Source organism: Canis lupus, chromosome 30, assembly GCF_003254725.2.
Source record: "Canis lupus dingo isolate Sandy chromosome 30, ASM325472v2, whole genome shotgun sequence".
Taxonomy (NCBI): Eukaryota; Metazoa; Chordata; class Mammalia; order Carnivora; family Canidae; genus Canis; species Canis lupus.
Genome location: NC_064272.1, coordinates 12,304,650 through 12,330,636, shown reverse-complemented (window position 1 = coordinate 12,330,636; position 25,987 = coordinate 12,304,650). Strand labels below are relative to the sequence as shown.

The 25,987-nt window shown below is 40.9% G+C and overlaps 1 long non-coding RNA gene across 7 annotated transcripts in view; it reads right to left on the bottom strand.

Annotated features, from left to right (window-relative positions):
* Positions 1–25,987, bottom strand: part of LOC112675985 (uncharacterized) — a 175,350-nt gene that overhangs the window by 53,588 nt on the left and 95,775 nt on the right. For 6 of the 7 annotated variants that reach the window (XR_007407316.1, XR_007407318.1, XR_007407319.1 and 3 more), the window contains one exon: positions 14,508–14,660. The exons of the other annotated variant lie outside the window; for it this stretch is intronic. This is a non-coding gene — a long non-coding RNA (uncharacterized LOC112675985). The remainder of the gene's footprint in view (positions 1–14,507; positions 14,661–25,987) is intronic. 7 annotated transcript variants of the gene reach the window in all.

Below are 25,987 nucleotides of genomic sequence, written 5' to 3'. Positions count from 1 at the left end.
AAATTTACATGGATAGGTGGAAATATCTAAAAATATACATATAGGGGGAACCTGGGTGGCTCAGTTGGTTAAGTGTCTGCCTTCAGCTCAGGTCATGATCCCAGGGTCCTGGGATGGAGCCCCAGGCTGTGCTCCTTGCTCAGCGGGGAGCCCACTTCTCCCTTTCTCTCTGCCATTCCCCCTGCTTGTGCACTCTCTCTCTATATCAAATAAATAAATAAAATCTTTGGAAAAAAATAGATAGAAAACGTATTCTTTGGTATCCTACATAAAGGAAAGTTCTGATTGGATATGTGACAGGCCTAAGGAAGGTAATAAATGCAGTTAGAATGTTCCTCAACTTTTTGCTGGAAAAGTTGTCTCACGAACCCCACAAGGGTTTAGGTGGTCACAATGGGCTACAGACAAAACACTCAGTGTGAACACCAACAAAGAAGGCAGCTCCAAATTCCAAAAGTATTTAAACCATGTTCTGAGTTCAGAGGAACTAACTAGTGGTATGAGGCTTTATCTGACAGAACAGATAACATCTGAAGATAACGTGACATGTTATTTGATAGGAAACAAAAGGTGAATAAAGCCCATTGGTGACTCCCTGATTGTATGTGTCCTAAAATATCCATCTTCTTGTAATCAGAAGAATCAGTACAGTCAAATCCAAACAGGGAAAGTCATCCTAGTGGTGACAGTCACTGAGACAGCCTATCCTGGTGCTGAGTGAGTTGCGAGCATATTTTAAAATCATAGCATCACTTCAAGACAATTTGCTAAAATGAAACACTGAGACCCCACTATATCTAACTCGCTTCCTCATTTAAGTAAATTGTATTTGTGAGAAAATGCTTTATTTGCATCAACGGCATATGCATCAGATGCCAGGTTTATCTCAATTCAGATACGCATTTTAAAGTTGTAAACATATGGTTACAATTTCTGTGGAGCTGTTTAGGAAATTTTTATGGATCAAATACTTAGTCCTGACATTCCAGCCAGGTTCAGAGATTTTTAAAACTGCTGCAAAACTCTTCACTTCCTAACGGTTCATTTATAACAGGAATTGGCTTTGGAAGTGTTTGTATGCTCTTCGGTGTTGTCTATAATTACTTTCTCAGCTGAAGTGGTGGGAAAGAGGGAGATCCAGACTGAGAAAGGAGATGAAAAAAGCCTGAATAAATAAATAAAAGTCTCTTATGGGGAATCTGTTTCATCTCTCTGGTCTTGCAATTTTCTTCCCCACCCCCCAGCTATAATTGAAAAAAATACTTGAGTCCAACTATGGATATTAAAAGAAACATTGCTGATTTTTGTTATGTGGGTCTCATAGGCTTGAGGTTTCAATAGCAGCTGTATAATGGGCAGTGTCCAGTGAGGAGACTGGGAACAGTGAAAACTGAGTTTTGTCTCCGTGTTATTTAGACACACTTGAGAAAACTATTTTCACTTTACCTGGGAGAATATGAAAAACAGCTTTCTCAGCCCTCTATTATGTGTATAGTGTATGAACAAGTCCAAGATAGGGTACTTGAAAGTAAAATTGCTATTCTGAGGGTTACTGAGGTAATAAACAAAACTTGTACTATGTGATGTGCTATGGGCTTCTTGACGGTGAGAGTTGGATAAAATCCAGAGACTCTCTGGACTGTGCAGTCTGGGGTCTGCGAGAGACCTAATATGAGATTTGGGTAAAATCCACCAAATTTGAAATTAGTAGAGACTTCTAGGACAGTGGTAGCTGTCTTCTTTCTTCCTACTATTTCATTTCTCTGATCATTGCATTCCACATCTTGCTTCCCTCATTACATTTGCCTACGCCCTGGATTGTGTCTACCTATAATGAGAAGAAACAGTGAGGACCCCAGAACAGCAATTGAGCAGGCAGGGATCACCCAGTAGAAATCTCTAGCAAGATACCACACCGAAATGTGGCCACTGCTTACAATAACAATGCAGCCCTTTTTCATTCATTGGACTATGATGCTGATAAAGGCATGGTTACTATTTTTAAACGAGGCAAAAAAATATAGAGACACACATATGGAACACTTTTAGATATGCTTCTAAATTAAAAAGTAGAGTCCTGAACAGTGAGTATTTTACTTCTTTTTTAAGGCAAGGACTTATTTATATCTATATGCATCTCTATGTTTAGACTATCTCTGAAAATATAAACTGATAATATGGAAAGGAAAGAGCATCAAAGAAAGAGAACTGGCTGCTCATGGTCTGAGCAAAGAGGGAAGGCTGAGTTTTCATTTTGTTCTATATGAATTTTTACTATGTACACATATATTAATCAGAAATTAATAAAACATAAACAAAAATAAAACAATGATTCGTGTGGTCTAGTTCTCAGAACAGTCTCAGCTCCAAAGAAACACAGTCAGCAGACAAAAGCTATTTCTAAAAAAATCAAGTAAGTTTTACTTACATCTCTTGAACACCATGAAGGACGCCTGTTTTGCTCTTCCACTTCCTTCACACCATCACTGTTCCAGAACATTTCCTCCTCTTTGTCTCCAAACTTCTTACAAAACTCCACCTCCCAACCAAGACTCCTGCATCTTCTATCTTTTACCCTTCACTCTTTTCTCCAAATTTTTCCTAATAAAGCCCCCCAGGAGTTTGACTATGGACACAGGATCACACTCACAGGGCAGGCAGGGAAGCAGACTGACTGAACCAACCTAGAAATCTTCTCAGTCAGGCAGGGAGGCGAAGGCTGAGACACAATAGAGGCATTAGTTTTCATCCCATTTCATAACACTTATTGACCTATCAGGACTGGAGCACTGGAAAACTGAAGTCAAGATACCTGAGCATAACCTGCTTCATCCTGACTGGCTTGGCCAGAAGTGAGTGAGCAGAGGTAAAGGACCAGTGGTGCCTTCTGTATAAAAACATGCTCTTAAGTGTTATATGTCATACATAATGAAATCTAAACATATTATGTGTGTTTATTTTTTTAAGATTTTATTTATTTATTTGAGAGAGAATACACATAAGCAGGGGAAGCGGCAGAGGGAGAGGGAGAAGCAGACTCCCTGCTGAGCAGGGACCCCCCCCCCCGGCCCCCTCCAAATCCAGGCTCAATCCCAGGTCCCTAAGATCATGACCTGAGCCCTAAGCTGAAGGCAGATACTTAGCTGATTGAGCCCCCCAGGCGCCCCAAAATTTGTGTTTATATGTACACACACACACATACACACATAAAGACTGGTGATCTATAAGCGTCATGTATAAAGGGGACACTGTTGCAATTCAAAACTAAGCCTCAAAGATTTGGCAAGGCCCACTTTATGTGCACAGCATCGCTCTTAGCTTCGCACCCTCTCACTGGGGGCTCTGAGGCCTTGGAAGTTGGGTTGATTCACAGTGTAAGCTCTGAGTCTATGTGGCCATACAGAACCAAAGTTATGTAGCCTTTATTATAAAAATTAAGAATTAAATTTTTAGACTATTTGCAGTTGTGTGCATGTACCAATATGAAGCCAATCCAAATCACTGCACATAATTAAAGAAAGGTGACCATGATTTTTTAAAAGTCAAGGCACAATTCAGCAGTACCTGTTCAATCTCCATCTACATAGGAGGACTCAATTTACCCGATCCTAGTAGCTTCACTCCTCCTGCTGTGTACCATGGTTCCTCATACAATTAAAACTTGATGCATTAAAAAAAAAAAAAAAACTTGATGCAAATGTTATTAACACCTCTAATTCTGATTTATTGCACATAGATAATATTAGGTTTATAATTTGGTTTCCCACACAATGAGCTACAGAGGGAAAATAAGTTAGCCAGAGGAAACAGGTGTCTGGTTTTCTCCACAGTTCTTATTCCAACTTAATTCACCAGCATAATGGTTTTAGATATCAGTCTCCATAAGTTTAGTTAATGTAAGTATACCCCTGAGAAATTTTACTATATTAAGTCAGCCCCCTCAAAATGGATTTCTCAACTTAAAAGCCTGGACTCTGGATCCAGTGAATTCTTACTTCGGAAGGCCTCTTGGAAGACAACCTATAAGCCACCTTAAAGGTACCATTTGCAAGGGGTTCATTTTTTCAATCATATTATTTGTTTGACTATATAAGTAATGGACTCTGGGCACCTTGGTGGCTCAGTAGTTGAGCGTCTGCTTTCGGCTCAGGTTGTGATCCCGGGGTCTTGGAATCGAGTCTCACATCAGGCTTCCTGTGGGGAGCCTGCTTCTCCCTCTGCCTGTGTCTCTGCCTCTCATGAATAAATAAATATAATCTTTAAAAATAAAAATAAAAAATAAGTAATGGACTCCTGTTGTAGAAACTTTAAAACATACAGAGAATTTGCAAGAAGATAAGAATCCCTCAAACAACCATAGATAGCCATTGTTACATACTTAGAATCTTTCCCCTGACTTCAGCTCTGCACTTGTATCTCTAAACATGCATGTGAAATTTAAATGCTACCAGAAATCACGTTGTAACCCATTAATTTCACTAAACAGAATATCTTAAGCATTTCTCATATCATTAAATATGTTTTGAAAATACCTTTAATCAATCCCTTTTGGATACTTAAGTCAATTCCAGTATTTTGTTAAAATAAAACATGCTCTGATGAACATTTCATCTTCACAGCTCTGAATATTTACTTAGGGTAAACTCATAAAAGGAAAAAATACTGACTGGAAAGGTATGAACAATTTTGGTGCTTTGATCTATATTGCTATATTATGCCCAAGAACTTGCTGAGCTGATTTTCACTAAATCAGCAATTTTGCTTTTGGTGCCAGGATGAGAGTTTTCTTTACCTTTCACCAATATTGGATGAAAGATTATTACTTTCAATTTTTGATTAATTTGAAAGGCTAACTTTATGTTTGCCTTGTAATAATGTGCACTTTCTTATACTTTCTGTGAACATTTCTTCAAATATCTGTGGCCACTGTAGTTCTCATTTTGTCATTTTGCTTGTTCTTGCCCTTTGTACATCATCTTCTTTACGCACTGATTTGTAAAATCATTTTTATAGTAATCCCATGTAACATATTAAATTTTCTATCCAGTTTATCTCATATAGATCAGTTATGTTCATGGATCACTTTTTTCCATTTTTTGATAGATGGAATTTTTTCAAATTTCTCTTTAGAGATCTCAATCTCAATCTGTTCATACCTCCTTTTGAGTGAGTCAGCAGCCCATGGTTCCTATTGCCTGGCACTCATGCTTGATTTCAAGCAACCCCTTCTTTCCCAGTCATAGCTGAGGGATAAGAGATAAGCATCTGACCCAGAAACAGCTTCTCTGCAGGCTGATCTGCAGTCTCTACCTATAATGCAGTCTGACATAATGACAGAGATGTGGTTATTAGTGGAACTAAATTTTTATCTCTCAAGGAAAACAGTGGGGCAGGATCTGAAAGGAATAAATTCCAGAGGAAGAGTTGAAAAGCTAAAGGAACATTGGGCAGAAGGGAGACAGGATCAGAAAGAGGATAAACAGAGGAAACCAGTGAAGAGAGAGAGGACAAAGGACAAGTAGGAGAGCAGAGAAAGTGCTGCCCTGAAAGAACGCCCATGAACCCTACCAGAGAGATGTGGAGACCAGAGCTAGTCCCTTTATCTGCCTTGTTTCCTTGAAATTTTACATTTCCAAGACAAGGCCCCATGTAGGTGCATGATGAGCCCCCCATGACTTGACTTTGCAGGGGCATTTTTTCCTTTTGCATCCAAAAGGAACTAGTGATTCCCATGCAGTGGCATTTTTACCCCATAGGGAACGTCTGGCAACATCTGGGGACATTTGTATTATTATGACTGGAAGGGTACTACTAACATCTAATGAGTATAGGCCAGGAATGCTGCTAAACATCCTCCAGTGCTCTGCCTCCCATAACAAAGAATTATCTGACCCAAAATGTGAACAGATCAAGAAACTGACTAAACATACAATGGGTCACAATGTCTTCGTGCCTGTGATTACCACACACCACTAGAAGAGAACGTGATAAAGATGCTCGCAACTTTCTTGATTTAATAAGTCTTCTCAAAAAAAAAAAAAAAAAAAAAAAAGAGTCTTCTCTTCCGTAAAGGTGAACCGGTTACTGTGAAAATCCATCTTCCTCTTAGTGGAGAGGCAAATGCTAATAAATCCCCTCAGCAGTTGTACTGAAAAAATACAGTCTATTTAACCACAAAACTGATGACATACAGGATTCTATATTTACTCAACCACCAGATGTTCAAAATTACCAGATTGGGGAAGACTTAAGAAGGTGGTACTCAAGGAATAGTGTCAGGATACTGGTCATTAGGCATACAGGATAGAAGTCGCTTACTTAGAAGGTAGAGTTTTTAGAGGTTTTCAAGATGAGATGAGAGGATGGAACTAGGTTAATATGGTGAAAAGCTATGCCATGAAGAGTGGAATATGACTTAAATCAACTTTAGTGAAAGTTTACACATTTGAGCCGGTTTTCAGACGTCACATCCTGTCTTCTCTTCTTTTTGCCAACATTATGGGAGCCATAAAGTTTTCTAAGATTCTGTGAGGCAGATGGTTTCTGTCCGCATATCACCATAACAACCTATATTTCACAGTAACTAACAAGCATGATTAGGAAAGACAGATGGAATGAGCCTGCAAATGTAAAATATGCCCCTCAATTTAGAATCCTTTGTCCCTGGGGGAAGGTTCTCATCTGGAAATTTAGTTGTCTTCTTGTGAACTCTTGGTAGCTCATCACAAACAGCACTCACACATTAGACTTGTTCCTTAAGAACTCAGATTCTTTTCCCTGTATCTACCCTGAACCAAAGATTAATCCATTCTACCTGTCAGTGACTTGAGAAGTGGGGGAAAAAAAAAAAATAGGCATTTTCTGCTCAGTTACTCCAGATTCTATCCCCAGTATAATACAAACTACAACTTGAGCGGCTCTCTGAAATTTCAAATAGCAGCATTTTGCTGGTCTGCACTTGCTGGCAAATTATCACCATGACTTCATTAAGTACTTGTATCTTCTCTCCCCTGCCCCTTAGAACTTGAATTCTTATGTTGACTCTGTCTTTCATGCAGTCCTTATTTGGACATGGATACCTTTAAACCTAAGCATACTCACTTCCCCAGTACTTATGAGCTAAGTTAATATACATATATCTGGCAATGTATAAAACATCCACAGGCAGAAACATGGAGAAAAATTAATAACCAGAATACAAAATATAACTTTTTTCCATAAAAACAGGAAAGATCAATGCCATGATTAGAAAATGTGCCTTTAAACAAAACAGATTTGGAGAGAAAGAGATTGAAAGCCCTCTCAAGGCCTATCTATACAACAAAATAAGCTGATTCCAAAAAATACCTCTTCAAAAAAAATTAAAATAAATAAGTGTTCACCAGCAAACAGTCATAATCCAATGAGGTTGTTTATTAAGAGCAGTTTTTAATCTTTTCTTTGTGTAACACTATCATATAGACCAAGGGTCAGCAAACTGTTTCTATAAAGAACCAGATAACAAGTATTTTAGCCTTTGCAGCTCATAAGGCTTCTTTTCCAACTACTCAGTTTTGTTATTGTAGCACAAAACGGCCATAGATGATATGAAAATGAATGAGTGTGGCTGTGTTCTAATAAAACTTTATTTATAGACATTGGAATTTGAATTTTATAGCATTTTGTATCATAAAATGTTATTCTTCTTTTGATTATTATCAGTGAGGTCAATGATTTAAAAACTTAAAACTATTTTTAGCTCAGAGAACATACACAACAGGTAACAGGTTGGATTTGGCTCATGTGCCAAAGTTTGCCGACCCCTGAAACTGACCTAGGTTTTTGGCTTCTTTTAAGATTTCATGTATTTATTCATGAGAGACACAGAGACAGAGGCAGAGACACAGGCAGAGGGAAAAGCAGACTCCCTGGCAGGAGCCTGATACAGTCCATCTCAGGAACCCCGGGATCATGCCCTGGGCCAAAGGCAGACACTCAACCACTGATCCACCCAGGCATCCCCAGACTAATGTTTCTTATAACTGAAGTGATTCTCAAAATGCTTCAGTGAGAAACACAACTTAATAATGTTCAACTCTCAAAATAATAATAATAATAATAATAATAATGATGATGATGATGATGATGTCCAACCCTCCTTACTTTGTTTACTGGGCAAACTTCTCCCAACCTGCAATCTAATCAGTTCCTTTGTGGTATTTCTTTCTGGTGAGTTGGTTCAATCAGAGAACCAAGAAGGGATTCTAGGAGCAGAGCTTTCTTTCCTGGTGCATTAATAAGCTCATTTCCAGATTTCAGTTCATCTTATAAATTGTCCCTTGTTCCCCTAAGTTTACATAACCATTCAAAGTTCCAGATCTCATATTTAAAGGAGCAAAGACTGTAATATGAAAGTAAACAGCAGCTATTAAATCCCTGGTCAAGGCAGAATCAACATCCTTATTGTAGATTCTAATACATCACTGTCAACTCAAAGGGAGTCCAAATGAAGACAAGTTACAGTTGAGTCAATTGCTAGTCTGATTAGTGATGATTATAAAGTAATAAATTATAACCATAAAACTTTAGGACCTCAAACATCTAATATGCACACAGAGTCAAAATGTGCCAAGATTGTACCTATAGGATAAAGGGAAGATCCCAACGGCCACATTGCCACAGGAGAGATAAAATGGAAAATAAACATCTAATAAGCAAGTAGCTAATAATATAAATATACGAGTTTCATAAAATTAATGGAAGCATACCTATCCCAAAAGAATTGTATAATAAATAAGAACCTAGTTTAATCTGTGCTAAATTTGTCTATTGCACAGTTGATCAATCATGGAATAATATGAAACCCATGAGTCCCCAGAACTCACCAACTAGATGGTAAAAATGAATTCTATTACTAATTTAATCTCATTCTTGTCTTCCTACACTGTTGAGCCAAACTTATAAGAGTCTCATTTTTTTTTAATGCAGTCTTTTTCATGAGATTTTTGAGGTTCTCATGAAAATAAATGTCCAGCGTCTTTCCATCCAGCTATTTAGACATGGAATACTGGAATCCTAACAAAGTGGGGAAAATATAAATCAAATAAGCAAAATCCTGATATGTGGCAGAGCTGAGGCTTAAACCTAAGCTACTGAGTCTAATTAGCTCTATAAATTTGGGACAAATTGTCTTTACTTCTCTGTGCCACGGAGCAATAGGGAGACCTTCAAGCTTATCTAGTCTCGATTTTGAAGCTCTTCTTTAGTAAAAGAATCTTTGTTTAAAATGTCATTTAACACATAACCCCCAAATGTAAAACTGAAAAAATATAGCTGCTTTGTTAAAGAGAGTTCAGAGCACCAGGTGCCCTGCCCACTCAGCCTTTCCAAGGCAGCTATTTTGGCCCCCAAGGGTCTTCCTCAGAACCCTAGATCATTGGGGAGCACAGCTAGAAACCACTGATCTTATGCAATCCTCTCACTTTACAAATGAGGAAGCTACTAAAAACAAGAAAAATGGCCCTGCCAGCAGCCAGACAGCGCTATTCCTAACTGAACATAAACAATAAATATAAACAGCGCTCAGACAAGGCCATACTCCTGCAGTGTTTGGAACAAGACAGAGACAAGGCCACTCCACAATCTCACAATGACAAAACACCCCCTCTTCTGATTAACATGAGACTGCAGTTTCTCTCCTAATAAGAACTCCTAGCCCACCTATAATCAACCGGCCTCTGAAAAAATGTATTAAGAAGATACCCAGTCACTGAATGCCCCTGCTTTTTAACACCATCCATTCTAGAACCAGCCCCTGCTCTCCCGATTCCTCCCTTGAATCATCCAACATAACTTTTGGGTTTTACTCCAGGTGTGTCCCCCATGGTCTTTGGCCTCAATGCTACATTAGAACAATTCTAAGCAACGTCCTCAAGAAAAACAAAGCAGTACCAAGAATCGGTTAAGAGAACAGACAGGTGAGCTCCTGGAGTGATAAATAAATATATCAGAAACAAATAGAGGATAATTCAGGCCATAATAGACAAAACACTACATACATTTGGTTGTTTCTTTTATTTACTAATAATTCTCAAATCTGCATTCCTAGGCCACACAGTTCTCCTGAGCCTTGATATCTACACTGGTTCATCTCACAGGCAATAAGTTGTAAGATTTTTTACACCTGTAAAAGCCTTGGTCATCTCCTCCTTTCACCTTTACTTTACTCCCACCTCAAGCCTGTTCTGTCTCCTGGTTTTTATATCTTTTCTTGGTGAACTGTCCACCATCCCCCACACCACATCTGAAATCTTGGGATCATTCTAAACCACTCCCTCGTTGTATTCTTTCATAGCATTAGCCACCAACCAAGTATTTCTCAGTTTCTCTCCTCTTTTCCATTCTTCCTGACACATTGCTTATTTGAAAGAGTCCCCAGAGTGTTCTCTCTGCTTTCATTTTCCTCCACCTTCAAACAATCTGCTACATTGCTGAAAGAGAGCTTCCTAAAATGCAAATCTAATCACATCATTCTCTGCTTAAAACGACCATTTCAGGCATCACCCAGCCCCAACCCCACCGCCACCCACTGTCCCAAGGAGGAGGCCCCTGCCCCATCTCCTGCAGTACCCCTCCCCCCACACTCCAGCCATGCCAACTGGCAGCATCCTCCCCTGGAGTCAGAGCACCAGGAATGCCCTTCACTCCTCTCTGCCTAGCTCACCTTAAGTGTTCTCTAAGCAGTTCAAGCATTGCCTTCAGAGGGCTCTCTCCATCCTGATCCTTCCCCTGGCTGAATTAGAGGCCATCTTCTTTTCCCATTGTACACAAAATGTTTCCACTCTGTGTGAGGCAATTCAGAGATGCTCGACTCTAGCTGCATGCTAAAACTCACCTGAGCATCTGAGTGCCCAGAACTCAACCACTGCGATTCTGATTTAATTGTTCTTGGAATCAATATGATTCCCATGTGCACTGGGCTTCATGCTTCTCAAACTTTAATGTAAGGAACAATCACCTGGGGAGCTTTTAAAAAATGAAGATTCTGATTCAGCAGGTCCGGCTAGGATCTGAGATTCCACATTGTTAATAAGCTCTCAGGTGATGTCAATGTTCCTGTTCCACAGACCACACTAGGACTAGTAAGGATCTAAATAAACTCTGACATTGGCCAGCCCGTCAGGAGGCAATAAAGCTGTAAATTGACAAAGCAACTACAGAAAGACTTCCCTGTCAAGGAAAACAGATGTTGCTAAAACGTGTGACATACCCTGGTTCCAGAAAATTTTATGAGTATCTGCGATAGCTGCAAGATTGTAGAAGCTATTGTCACCTAAGGGTGTCGAGCCCAGAAAGTGAAAGTGATTTGCCCAGAAAATCACAGAGAGTAAATAGCAGGACGGAGATCTAAACTCAGAATACTTGATTTTCCAGTCTGTATTCTATTCAGTATGTTAAATCCCTGGAAGAGATGTTGACCATCACACTAGGGAAGTAGCAATCAAGCAGGGCATGACCAATATCAGCAAGACCCAGCTAAACATTTTGATACAGAAGTGACTGAGCAGTTCATTCAAAAGAGATCCCAGTCAACAACTGCTGATGAGAAGAGCAATAGGGAAACTGGTCACTTGAGGCCAGAGGTATTGAATGTGTTCCTGAATGAAGTTAACCTTGTCCAATGGCAAATGACATTGAAAACATGCGCTGCCGAACTCCAGACTATGCCAATGTCTTTCAATATCTTGAAGGCAGCAGGAATGCACTGTTCATTTTAATATTTCCAGCATCCAGCACAGCATTTGATACATAGAATTCACTGAATATCTGTTGAATAAAGCCTAACCAGAGAAAGTCTTGGCCTTCTTCACGAAATACTACATCTAACTATGTTGTAGCCAGTATCCGTCCTATAGGGTAAGATGATACTAGCCTGCTGCCTTTCTCCTCTAGAGAATTCCTCAAGTTTCTGGGTGGGAGTATCTAGTGGAAGTATGATACAGTACGAGTTTCCCCAGGCCCTTCACACATATGCATGGAAGATATAAGGATTAAAGGCATAAACACAGTAGTGTTTATTCTTCCTGGAGAATCAGGCAGAAGTTAACTGCTTTTATTAAGTTGTGGAGTGAGGGATGGAGGAGTGGTGACCTCACCAGTTTTCCAGAAAGCAGAATTGTTGGTCAGAGACAAGAGAATCATTGAAGGATGAGTCATATTATCTAAAGGTGAAGAGCATAGGTTTAGGGTCCGAGAAATATGAGTTTGAATGTCATTTCTACTGATCACTCATCACTTGGTACAAGCTCCTTAACCTACTAAGCCTCAGCTTCCTCCTCTATAAAATAGAGAAAACAAGTAACTTCCAACGAGTATTGATGTAAGGATTGAGATCACTGTGTATTTAACATGGTGTCCAGGACACTGTAGATGTTAAATAATAACAGTTTAGCAACAGTACCAATGGAGAAAAGCATCAGTGCCAATTGTGGCTGCATGGCTAATTCTAGAATCAAGGGTTGTGGTCACCATTTGTATTTCTTACCAGAACATACAAGGACTGAAAAAGGGGTTTTATTCTTGTTTTTGTCTTTTCCCTTTTAAAAAATGAGAGTGATTATTTCATTTTGCTTGTCTCGATCACATTTTGGCTTGCCCTCTATTGTTGTATATGAAGTAGGTAGGCGATAGGTATACTAAATAGACAAGGAATGGTGAATTTTTTCATCTCAAATCACTCCCGCCTATTTGGGATTGGTGGCCAAGCTCACTGTATTAAGAGGGATGTTGGTGCCAAGCCCAAGCTAAGTGAAAAAGAGAGCTATGATTGATCCGCACTACCTGCAATGAGTGCTTGTCACACCTCAGTTTTATCCAGAAGCAGTAGAATACTGAACAATAGCTAGGTAGGGTCACAATGAAGCCAGAGGGAATGGATGGAAATGGTAGCTTGTAGATGGAGAGACTGATAAACATTCCTACACTGACCTTGAGATATTTTGTGATATAGTTGCTGTGTGTGTGTGTGCCAATTTCCCCTCCACATCTACTCTTCACCCAGCTCCTTGCCTGGAAGCTGACCTATACACAGTACATAAACGGGGTTGTATGCCCACTGGCTCTGGTTGGCTTGGCCAATGGAGAGCACCCCAACAGGAGATATATGTGAGAAAACAGCAAGAGCAAGATCATTATTTCCCTGAAATTATTTCTCTCTGCAGGGCTGCTTCAGGCTAGCCATGGTCCCTCAGTATGAAGTCATTGATCCTCTCAGTGGAGTTGACTCTATATGATTCTTAGTTCTTAAAGATCTCAAAAGCAATCTCCTCTTCCCATCCCTTTAAAACAAAAGGTGATACAAGCTCTAGGATACTGCACTACCCTTGATGGTTCTCCTCACCTAAACTATTATAAATAGTCCCTTTATAAATGAACGCTATCAAACTATATCATTTTGAAAAGATCACCCATATCCCTTGGAACCCTGAATGATAGTATGCCTTTGGGTTGCCTATATGTTTGAAATGAAGTGAGCATTTACAGAAACACAAATGATAGAATATGCCAGGTAGGGGATCTTTGTAAATCTAAGAAAAAGGGTATGTGTCTGGTGGCCAGATAACTAGAGATAGCAAGACAGATGCCTGTCATACCTGCTTCTCCATCTACCTTAAACTGCCCACCAATGATTGGACCTTGCTCTTCACAGCAAGGTCAATTAACTGAGCAGAATTAAGTACTACCATTAACAATCTCTAACTTGACCTGATGAGACAGGATGTCCTAGAGTATTCTGCTTCCCTTGATGGAAAATTAAAACTCAAAAATTCATCATCTGGATGTCAATGAGATGCAGAGGTACAGGGGTACCTGGGTAGCTCAGTCAGTTAAGCATCTGCCTCAGCTCAGGCCATAATCCCAGGATCCTGGGAGAGAGTCCTGCATAGGCTCCTTGCTCAGCATTGAGCCCGCTTCTCCTCCTTCCTCTGCCTGCCATTCCCCCTGCTTGTGTGTTCTCTCTCGTGCTCCCTCTCTCAAATAAATAAAATATTTTAAAAAGAGAGAGAAAGAGATGGAGAGGTACAGACAACTAGAGGGTGACTGAGTCAGGTTATCAGCAGAGAATTGGACTGAGGAGCACAATGTGGTCCTGCCCCACTAGTCATCTGCCTTTCCCACCAGCCTGCCCTTTCTGAGGCCAAGTTGTAGAATTCTTTCTAGGTCTCTACATTTGAGGAAATAAATGCATCTCTGATCCCTATTCAAAAGAAGAAAGAAAAGAAAGAAAAGAGAGAAAGAGAGAAAGAAAGAAAGAAGAAAGAAAGAAAGAAAGAAAGAAAGAAAGAAAGAAAGAAAGAAAGAAAGAAAGAATCCCTGTTCACCACCCTTCAGTGATCTAAGAAGTAACATTTCACGATCAGCAATGTAGACAGAATCAGGACAGGAAAGGTAACCTCTCCACCCTCAAGGTTAAAATGCTATGCTTGAATATTGCACCCAGCAATTTTGTGACTCGAATAATTATTCACCTGTAAAGCCCCATGTGGACTAAGGTGATCCCGGTTCTTGGTAGGAGACAGACCCCTCAGAACCATTAAGCCTTCTCCCAGTGTCCAGCATCCAGAGATAAGGCCTCCATAGCAAGCACAGGCAAGGTAGCGAAGTATAGCTCTGACTCTCTCCTATAGAAAAGATGAGAAAGCATACAAAGGGAAAAGGTAATGCAGGATTTCTCTGAGAAGGCAGATTGTAGGAGAGCAATCACAACACTATTTAGGGGAACAAAAGGGAGAGGAATTAGGGCCAAGGAGGGCTGTAGGTCTCTGCCCCTTAAGCTAGGAAGACAGTAAAGCTCACTCCAATTCCATTTTAGTAAGATTCTTTTTAAGCTTCTGCAACCCTTCAATTCACTATCTTCAATAGTCTTTTCATCTCTCAAGGTCCAGATCAAATGCTTTCTCTTTTGTGGAGGCCTCCCTGATCCCAACACCTCCCACTCCCAGTCAAAATTAACCGTTCCTTTCTTTACACTCTTAATGCATGCTAATCCTTCCTTTAGCATTTTTTACTTTGTAAGATATGAACATGTTTGCCTCCCCCAAATGATTTGTGAGCTTGCTAATGGCAGGACCTGTCTTAGTGATTTCCGAATAAAAATGGTCCCTAGATGGTAGTGGAATATTAAATGCTCACTAAGTTTGACAATGACAGGCTTTTGCTATCAACTGGAAACTGGACAGCCTCCCTCCCCCCACCTCACTCTCATCTCTTTCCAGATATGTCACTGGTGGGAAAGTTAAGGGAACCTCCAATGCAGGTAGATCTCTCTGAGCCTGGGTTCCAACAAAAAGTGGAATTTGAGGCAAGGACTTCTGGGAACAGAGGTGGGTATGGAAAGGCCAGGAAGAATTGAAAAGGAAAGGACGGAAAGTCAAAATAAGGGGTGTTATTGAGCTGGGCCCCCCTTCAGCAACTAGGGATCCCCTCCACTGGGGACAGTCTGAAGGGCTATGTAGAAAGTACCTGAGGGGTACCTGGGTGGCTCAGCGGTTGAGCATCTGCCTTTGGCTCAGGGCATGATCCTGGGATCCTGGTTTTGAGTCCTGCATTGGGCTCCCCATAGGAATCTGCTTCTCCCTCTGCCTAATTCTCTGCCTCTCTCTCTGTCTCTCATGAATAAATAAATAAAATCTTTAAAAGAAAGAAAGTACCTCAGAATTGTCTCCCCAAGGCCAGAAGATGAGAGAAGATATCCACATGCTCCCATTACCCACTGATCAAGGATTACTTATGGGAGCTTACCTACCTCATACTTTCCAGTGCATGGCTGGCTGTCAGAATGACTGAGCAAATGTTTGCAGGAGGCTCAGATGACGGTAGCAGAGATGCCCCGGGACATAAAGCAAGTGACAAATGGTTCAGTCAAGTTAGGTGCAGTCCGATTACACCTGAGCAGAGCTGGTTACCACAGCAACAACTACGTAGACCGGCGAGCTAAGAGGATGTGAGGGGGGCCATAGAAGTATCCCACACACGTTGTGATGACTCTTATTGGCCCTTTGTGATTTCTATCCATCCTGGAGAATAAGTCTCCCTAATCCTAGCATTAGTCATTGTTAAGTTGCTAGGAAAAAGAAAACATTGCATGATACAGCTAGAATTTCCCCAAGCTCCACTAGACTGTGTGTACAGAGTCATGAGAAACACCCAAATTTCAATGGTTCTAACCCTATGGCTTCTAGCTCTAGTTCTCCAGCCATTTGCAAGCTTCCCCCAGCTACTGCTCCAGGCCTGCTGAGCGGGCTTCACACATACGTAGAGATCAGTCTGTCAGCTGTGATCACCCTGTGGAGTTGGCCATGCACTTCCCCTCCTGTTTGAGTCCCCCTTCTGCATATCATTTCCCAAGCAGCTCTTCCTGCCATCTCTGCTGCCATGGCCACAATGAGACCACACTGAAAGCATAATCTTCCTTGTTCCTGACACTGCCAAACCCTCTAAATGCCAAAAGGACACATTTCTTTCCACTGTCCTTGTGCCAGAGCCATGTCATGGCTCAGACACAAATGGGAAGATGCTTCTTTCCACCATGTCATCCTCTGAGCTAGGAGAATACCAGCACTGCTGCCTTGACCTGGAGGCTCGGTCATTAAAGGTAGCTCCCTCAGCTTCAGCTCTAGTCAAGGGTGGATCCTCCTCTTGTCTTCCTTGTCTTCCCTTCCCCATCTCCCACCACCAACACAGCTCACGTAAAATGAGACAAATACACACATCCTCATGCAAATAAACTCAAAAAAGTCAGCAGCCTGTGGCCCGTCACCACAGGGTTGTGGACATGGCCAGGCAGGCCCGCACACCAGGGTGCTCACAGCCTCAGCACACACGCCATATATCCCTCTCAGGGCAACTATCTGATATCTTCTACATGCCAGTGATCATATGTGTTGAAGCTCAGAGTCACATGGATGCAAACAGTTTGGCACCAAAAAATCCCAAGGTGTTTGTGGGTTTGTTTGTTTTTTTACTACAGCTACAAAATGAAATCTCATTAGATGTCCTAAATAGCTTTTTATCCTGGCATTCCCTCACATCCCTTCACTTTAAAGAAAAATGGGGTTTTGCTTGACAAAAGTACTTAACCTCCACGAGACCTACTCTCCAAGAGCCACGTGGTATGAGTAACTCCAGTGCATACAAAGTTTCCCTGGACATATCCTTAAATGACAAAGTTCCCTAAAAGTAACCGTCACAGACATGTGACATCCGTCCTCAGTTATATCTGTAGAAAAAAATGTGTTCACAACATGCTACAGCTTGGTCCAGCTATTTGAAGAACAATAACGGATGAAAGCCAAGAGCAAAAGAAAATGGCAATAAAATAAGGTGCCATATTGACAGCTGAGATCTAGTGTGACATCTAGGAGTGGCTCTGTGGCTCCAGGATTAGATTGCTCTCACTTCAAAAAAGCCATCCATGAACTCCATCAATCAGCAACTTGGTCATATATACATAAAATTTCTTCCCCAATATGCTGCCAAAAAAAAAAAAAAAAGATGATGCTTTAAAAACAATGTATAGACCATATGCATTCTATTAGTGAATAGTTGCATTTTTCTCCTCGACTAATTTCCAAACTGAGTTGAATTTTAATCCAACCTTTCCCATGCCTCACTTTTACAAAAGGAATTCAATTTATTATTCTCCGTGGACTTCAAATAAAAAGGTAACATCAAAGTCGAACAGAAAATGAAAGCCCTGGTTCAGACATTATTTTGTTTTCCTCTCCCAAGTAAATATTTGCACTTGCTGAAGGAGCTTATGCCGCTATGTCTGTAAATTGAAGACGTATTTTTATGAGAAGGTAAGTAGCCAGGAACAAAGGGATGCAAACCAAAGTTCCCCTGTGCTCTCTTCCGAGTGACCTCCAGCCAACCGTTCAGATGACCTGTTTAGAAGGAAGATGATTTGGTCTCCATGGAAGCTCAGTGTGTGGGTTCTGCTTTCACAGATTGACAGCTGTGCTAAATGATGTTGAAATTACATGTAATAGATTTTAGATTATGACTATTGTCCAGTAAGGACTAAAGAACCTCATGCAGTGAGAGAGGAATCAGTCTGGTTAGCTACTTAAGCTTCATTCCAGAGTAAAAAGGCAAAGGCTCTTATTATAAATTGGACTTTTGGTTTGTCGGGGGAGGTAGTAAGTACTAAAGTAGTTTCACTAATTAGAAGCTATAACCCCAGAACAGTCATTGCCATTCTTTCCTAGAATGAAACATAGGCATGCTCTGTACATTTCTGGACACAACTTTACCCAACTGAAAGCTAGGAATAAATGAAATGCTTAATTTTTCAATGTCATAATAGCCAACTAGAGTAGCGTTTGACTCTTTGCAAAACTAGTGGGCTGCTGACCTGCTCCTGATATTTATTGATATGCAAGATTTTCTGTTTTATTTTGCCTGTATAAAGTAGGAGAGTGGGGTTTATAGGAGGATAACCAGGAGAGAGGAAAGTGATGGAAAGGATGCGGGTGTCAAACCCCAAAGAAATGGAGGAAATGAGCAAGAACAGGCTTAAACCTGAATACAAGTGAGATGGGATCCAAGAATTCCCCAAAATGAGGAGGAACCAAGTGCCTGTATGAGAAGGTAGAAGTGTAAGGTCTGAAAAATGTGCATTTTAAAACACTACCATATTTGTTTCCATTACTGGGAGTCAGAGGATAGATTACCCTGAGTACCTGGGTTTAAACAGTATCCCCTTTGTCATAGTACACCACAACACAGGTCATGCTCTATCTTTACCCTTTTAGAGAAAAGTTGGTGTATTACTCAATAATTAACATCCTTGCCCAAAGGACTTGAACCTCTGTAAAAACACAACAAAACAAGCAGCTTATTAAGCCACTGGATAGAGGACAGGAAAGGTAACAGAGAAATAGGAGGAGAAAATAAGTAAGAAAGATATTTTACATTTCATCAAAATATGAAGTCACATTTCCTGTTTATCTCCTCCAGCATACTATCACCACCACCCCCAAAGTGAAGCATCAGTCATATAAAAACTAGCTCCTTTTCTGAACTAAACCGACCAGTTCAGACAAACATGTATTTGCTCTAAAAGCTACTTTGGGAACTATGGTCTGAGGTTCACTGAGTGCCAGGGGAAACCCCCATGATGCAGTCACACCCACATGCTGTCTGGGGGCCGGCTACTAACATGTGGTCCCAAACCAGGAGCCTTGGCCTCACTTGGCAGCATATTAGAAATGCAGGATCTTAGCCCCACCCAAGACCTACTACGTCAGCCCAGGTGATTCATGTGCACATTAAAATTCACCCCAGCTCAGATGATCAGTTCCACCCTTTAAATATTTTGAGAGAAGCCAGAAAGGAGAACTTAAACAACAACAACAAACAAACAGGGTACCTGAGTGGCTCTGTTGTTTAAACATCTAATTTTGGCACAGGTCATGATCTCAGGGTCCTGAGATGGAGCCCCGATTTGGGCTCCCTGTTCAGGAGAGTTTGCCTCTCCCTCTCCCTCTACCCTTCCTTCTGCTTGTGCTTGTTCTCTCTCTCTCTCTTTCTCTCTCTCTCTCTCTCTCTCTCTCAAATAAATAAAATCTTAAAAAATAAATCTGAAAATAGTGAAGGTGGTAACTTATCCTTTCTTATTTGTCTCTCCCATTAAGAAAATCTTCCCAAAATGCAAAAGAACATACTTTGTGTAAGAAAGAGAAATAAAAAGTGTATATATTTTTTTTCACCAAAAAAGAAACATAGGACAGATAAAACAGAAAACAATCTGATTACTTACAAGGTATGAGGCAAGAGAACAGAGTAGAAGACATATAAGAGGGAGCGACACCTCTCCAAGTATACCTTTTGGTATAGTTCTGATTTACGGGATCATGTTAATATCCAAAAAATAAAATGAAACAATGATAGAGGAAAGAAAAACCTAAAACCAAGCTAAAACAAATAAACAAATTGTATTTTAAGTGAGTTCTACAACCACGGTAGAGATAAAGTCAAAAGGAAGAACTAATCCAAGTAACTTATGAGCACAGTATTTGACGGTACAGATGGTCCTCAACTTGTGATCGTTCAGCTGGCGATTTTTCAACTTTACAATGGTGCAAAAGAGAAATGTATTCAGTAGAAACTGTACTTCAAATTTTGATTTTCTTTCCTGGGTAGCGATATGCAGTACAATACTCTCTCATGATGCTGGAGAGGGGCAGTGAGCCACAGCTCCCAGTCAGCCATGTGATCACGAAGGTAAACCTACAACCATTCTGTATCTGTGCAACCATTCTGTTTTTCACTTTCAGTACAGTATTCAATCAATTACATGAGCTATTAGTGTTTTATTATCAAATAGGATTTGTAGGGGCACTGGGTGGCTCAGGTAGTTAAGCAACCAATTCTCCATCTCACCTCAGGTCTTGATCTCAAGTCATGAGTTCAAACCCTACATTGGGCTCCATGCTGGGCATGGAGCTACTTAAAAAAAAATAAAATAAGACAAAATAAAATAGGCTTTGTGCTGGATTATTTTGCCCAACTATAGGCTAATGTAAATGTTCTGAGTACATTTAAGATAGGCTAGGCTATAATGTTTGGTAGGTTAGGTACATTTCATGCATTTTCAACTCATGATATTTTCAACTTACTATAGGTTTATCATGACATAACCCCATCATAAGTCAAGGAAGATTTGTAAGTCCCCCAGTCTTGGGTAAGATGGAATGATAACAAGAGCTACAAACAAATCCTAAACTTTTTTTTTTTAAAGATTTGTTTATTTTACAGTAAAAGAGAGAGAGTGAGCAGGAGAAGGGGCAGAAGGAGAATGGGAGAGAATGCCCAAGCAGACTCCCTGCTGAACATGGAACCTGACTCAGGGCTTCATCCCAGGACCCTGAGATCATGACCAGCCAAAATCAAGAGCTGGCCACCTAACCAACTGGGCCACCCCTTTAACTCTTATAATATCTTTGTTTCTTGTATAGGTATTGGCACAGCAATTCTGAAATTGTTTTAAATGTATTATAGGATTAAACAAATGAGTAAATGTATGATGTTGTTGGGAATCAAAGACCAGTGCCTGCTTGAGACACACACCAATGGCCACAGGAGCGAGCTATTTCCCTAAGCCCAGCATCAGGTATGATTTACATGGGAATCAAGATACACAATAAGAGATGGACAGAGGGAGTTCCAGATGAATACCACAGAGGAGAAGGCAAGGTGAAGATTAAGGCAGAGATTGGAGTGATGCAGCCACAGGCCAAGAAATGCCTGCAGCCACCGAAAGCTAGAAAAGACAAGGAACAGATTCTCCCCTAGAACCTCCAGAGGGAGCATGGCCCTGTTCACACCTTGACCTTAGGCTTCCAGCCTCCAGATCTGTGAGACAAAACGTTTGTTGTTTTAAGCCACCAAATGCATAATAATTCATTACAACCTCCCTAGGAAATCTGCAAGAAAGATATATTACCATCTCCACTTTCTAGACCTGACAATAGAGGCATAGAGAGTTCAAATAACTTGCTTAAGTTCCAGAACTAGTCAATAATTTAATAGTAAATGTTAACCCAGGAAATGTGATTCTAAAGATAGCCCTTTATAACCTCTATTTCAAACTCTTTCTGCCATATAGTCATTAAAGATAAAAGCTACGTGGAGTAGCCATCTTCCCATATCAAAATGTGATTATGTAGAAAGGCAAGTCACAGAACTGTATACAGGGACACTTTGGAAAGCAAGCATGGAACCTTACCTTAGTAAAAACTCATAGAAATGCTGGGTAAAGAACTAAAAGAAATATATACCAAGCTGAGCTTGAAAGGAAAGGAAAATCCCCAGTAGCCAGAAAGGAAGGAACACAAAACCAAAGCAATTAAGCGTATGAATAAGGGCAGGGGATTAACATCCACCAAGGAGCAAGAAGCTTAGTCTCAGAATGTACAATTTAGGGAGGAGGAATTGAAATCTCCCTTTAAAGCCAGGACTCATAAAGAGCTATCCCTCAGTGAAGTGGAACAAGACAAAAGATCCACTCACCTGCTCAGGGAAGGTTAAAGAAAGCTGGTCTGTGCACTGTACATGGGGAAAAGATACCCCAATAGAAACAGCAGCCCCCGGCCTAGTCTACACATGTATGTGGGGGGTCTGGATTCATAAAAACCACACAGTATAGGAATCTCCAGCCAAGAAATTATGTAAATATGGGCTCCACATAGGTGAAACCCCTGGGACTTCCAGCAAAAGCAAACACCAAGCTGTTTAGGAACAAACCTTCTAAACCCTAAAACATACAAAACATTCTAAGGCACACAAACACACACACAAATAAATACATTCTGGCTGAAAATGAGCTCAAAATTAAAAATTCCAGAGCACAGGAGAAAGGGGGTCACCATGAAGCAGAATCAGCAGTCACTGCAAACAGAAAGATTTGGGTGGTCAATGGGAAGGCCAGCGGAGGACAAAGCACAAGGTGACACCCTACAACCCGCTCCCCCTATCCCCTCAGGTGGGATCCATGTGACATTCCTCAGGCATTCCTGGCTGCCCTAAAGCTAAGGCAAAGGAAGAACAAATAGTTAACTTATAGAGATTATAGTCCTATAAACCTGAGTCCCCCTCAGTTTACAAAATGTCTCCATGATTTACAAGAAAAAAAACATTCTTATCAACAACTGGACTTCCAGAAGGAAACTCCCAACTATCTTAAGTTAATGCTTTACTAGAGGGAAAAACAACCTTAACTTGACAATAGTAAGGCCTCCAATTTCTTGTAGGTACTCTTTAGCATACAAAAATTATTTTGAAAATCTCCCTTTTCCTTACCTACCCTAACTCCCAGGTATATAATCACAGGTATATAATCCCTCACAAGCCTGGGGCAGCAGCTTTCCTGCCCCAGGGTCTTGTCCTGTGTTTTAATAAAACTACCATTTTGCACCAAAGAAGTCTCAAGAATTCTTTCTTGGTTGTCAGCTCTAGACCTCAACCCACAAACCTCACCTATATTCTAAAACTACCTCAATATGACAACCTGAAAGGGACTGTTTCAATAATCATGTTTCAACTGATACAATAAAAAGACTTGAAACCTTAAGGAAAGAACAGGCATTGCGTGGAAAGAACTGGCAGATTTGAAAATGACCAAATAGAACTTCTAGAAGTGAAAATGTAAAATTCAACAGGTAAGAGAGCAGATTGGAGACAGCTGATAAGAATACAGATGTGAGGAAAACATCCAAACCACAGGAATGAGGGACACTTGGGTGGCTCATTGGTTGAGCGTCTGCCTTCAGCTCAGACTGTAATCCCGGGTGCTGGGATCAAGTTCTGCATCAGGCTCCCTGCAGGGAGCCTGCTTCTCCCTCCTCCTATGTCTCTGCCTCTCTCTCTCTCTGTGTCTCTCATGAATAAGTAAATAAAATCTTTAAAAAACAAACACAGCAATGAAAGATAAAGAGATGGAAAACATCTCATGTTTCCATGAGATGAGATGTTTCCATGAGTTAAGAGTCATGAAAAAGTTAAAAAAAAAAAAATCTTTCTCATTATAATTCCAAGAGAGAAATTAGAGAATGATATAGAAATAATAACCAAAATATAATGGCTGAGAAATAATGAGAATTGATGAAAGATAGGAGTATCAGGTTCTAGACAGAAAAAAACTCTCAAGCCAGGTAATTGAAAAAAATTTGATGAAGCAACTGTTTACAGAAGCAGGAGTGCAGGGAAATGAATAAGGGATAGAGGAACACCCAGGAGCTAGTAAGAGCAAGGAGTCTGCAAGGGCAAGGTGACCAGAACTCCGAGAAAGAGCTGCATGAAGAAAGTTGCCCAGAACAGCAGCTGTGCCTTCAGTGGAGCCACCCAGCGCCCCCTGGTAAATTAGCATGGGGGGAGCCCACAGAATAAACACACAGACCTCACTCTCCTTTGTCCCCAGAGCCTCTGCTGGGGCCTTGTACTGATGGAACTGTACTGGAAGTGAAAGGGCAAGAGGAGATGCAAACCACTCATTAACCTTCCTGGTTCAGGGTCTTCAGGTAAAGGCTACTAGCAGCTCCTTCCTGGAGCTCCTGGGTGCTTTATCAGTTTTCCTAAACCCTGCCACACCTTTGTAAATAGCCTCCAGGCATTGTGCTACTGCTTCCTGCCAGAACCCTGACATCCTTCACCTGTGTAGATGTGTGCGCCTGCATTATAAGTGGAAAGGAGAGAGAGGGGAGAAAAATACAGAGAAAGCCTAAAAGTAAATATACCAGAATGCCACTTTTTTTTTTTTTACTTGCTACATTTTCTCATTTTTCTACAGTGAACATGGATGGAACACAATGATGCAAGACATCAATATTATAGTAATGCTAAAAATCTATAGAAAATATGGATTCTTAATCAATTCATTCCCCACTAGTCTGACATCATCCCTAATCCAGAACTCCCTGCCTCCTGATATCAGAGCTAGACACACAAGCAAATGATGCAGCTGGAAAAAAAGAAGAAAGCGGGGATGGGGGCGATGGGGAAGAGGCAGGATTCAAACCAGGTATTGAAAATACCTATTTACTTTGTAAATAGTGAAACTTTTATAGACAGGGTTATATGAAGACTTGCTTAAGCTCAGTAAAACAGAATCTCCCAACTAGGGCATGGCCAGGTTGTGGAACTGAGCCCCAGGCCCGTGAAAGGTAGCAAGAAGTCCTATGAAAACTGAGACAATTATGTATTTAAAAAGACAACAATGAAGTCTCGTCGCTGACTACCTAGGATGCTTCCAGAAATAGGTGTACCTTCACTTTGGCCAAAATGGAAGCTTGATGTTATGATGTACGATGCTTGCTAGATTTTTTTTTATTAATCTACGCACACAGCTAATCATTGCTTGAAACTCAAATAGCCATTTGTTGAGGCTGGGGGTGACATCTGGCTTTTGATGGATTAGCAGGCAGGTCCTCTTTTTCGTCTCTTGCCTCTAAATGTTGCTGCCTGGAAAGTGACACAGGCCGGGTCCCACGCAGCAAACTGGCCTGGATCCAGAGGGAAGAGCGCCATCTACCGCTGAACGCCGCTCAGCCTGCAGGCTCACCGTGTGCTTGCCCCCAAAGGCCTTCATTCGGATTGTTCCAGCTCAGACGGGCTCCCGAGAATTAACAAGATTTCAGCTGGGGGTGGGAGGGAAGGGAACCTTTGACCACAGACCAACACTTAACTATATTAAAAATCCCAAGTCTTTGGCGGGAACTGTTTGCTCTTAACGTCGCAGTGCTATTAGGCAAGGATAATGATTGATAGAAGTCATTTTACTAGGCAGTCAGATACAAGTGGCAGTTTCTTGGAGTTTGTATGAGAAATGACATCATCCCCACAATTCTCTGGCGAGGAGTGCAGAAGGATGTAAAAGCCAGTAGAGCCAGCTAGAAGCCTTTTGGTCCTTAACAGGAGCCACTCCTGCCTGACACCCCTGAAGAGAATACCTAAATCCTACTTCTATCCTCTATCTGTGATAGAAATTCATGTGCGGGTGAAGGGACAGGATGAGGCAGTGCAATCACCTAGGGTGACTCTATCTTCTGCAAAAAGTAGACTTTGGTACATCTCAAGTGGGGCCGAAAAACAGGCTTTAGCTTAGAGAGCAGCAAGCAGTGGGGCTTGGTGGGTCAGATAGCCTCACAGAAGATTCCACCAACCACTGACAGAAAGCTTCACAAGGGACTGGCAGTCAGTCTCTTATGAGATGGAATGCAAATGTGGCTGTCTTTGGGCTATGAGTCAAACCCTGATTGGCATGCAAATGCACAAATATTCCTTCCAGCTCTAAAATTCTATGGCAGCTTACGCCCACATTAAACTATGTGATAAAACACAGCTCAGAGCAGCATCAAAACCAGAGTTCCCTGAAATGCAAATCAGAACCACAATGAGATATCACCTCACACCTGCTAGGGTGTCTATTATCAAGAAGACAAAAGATAAC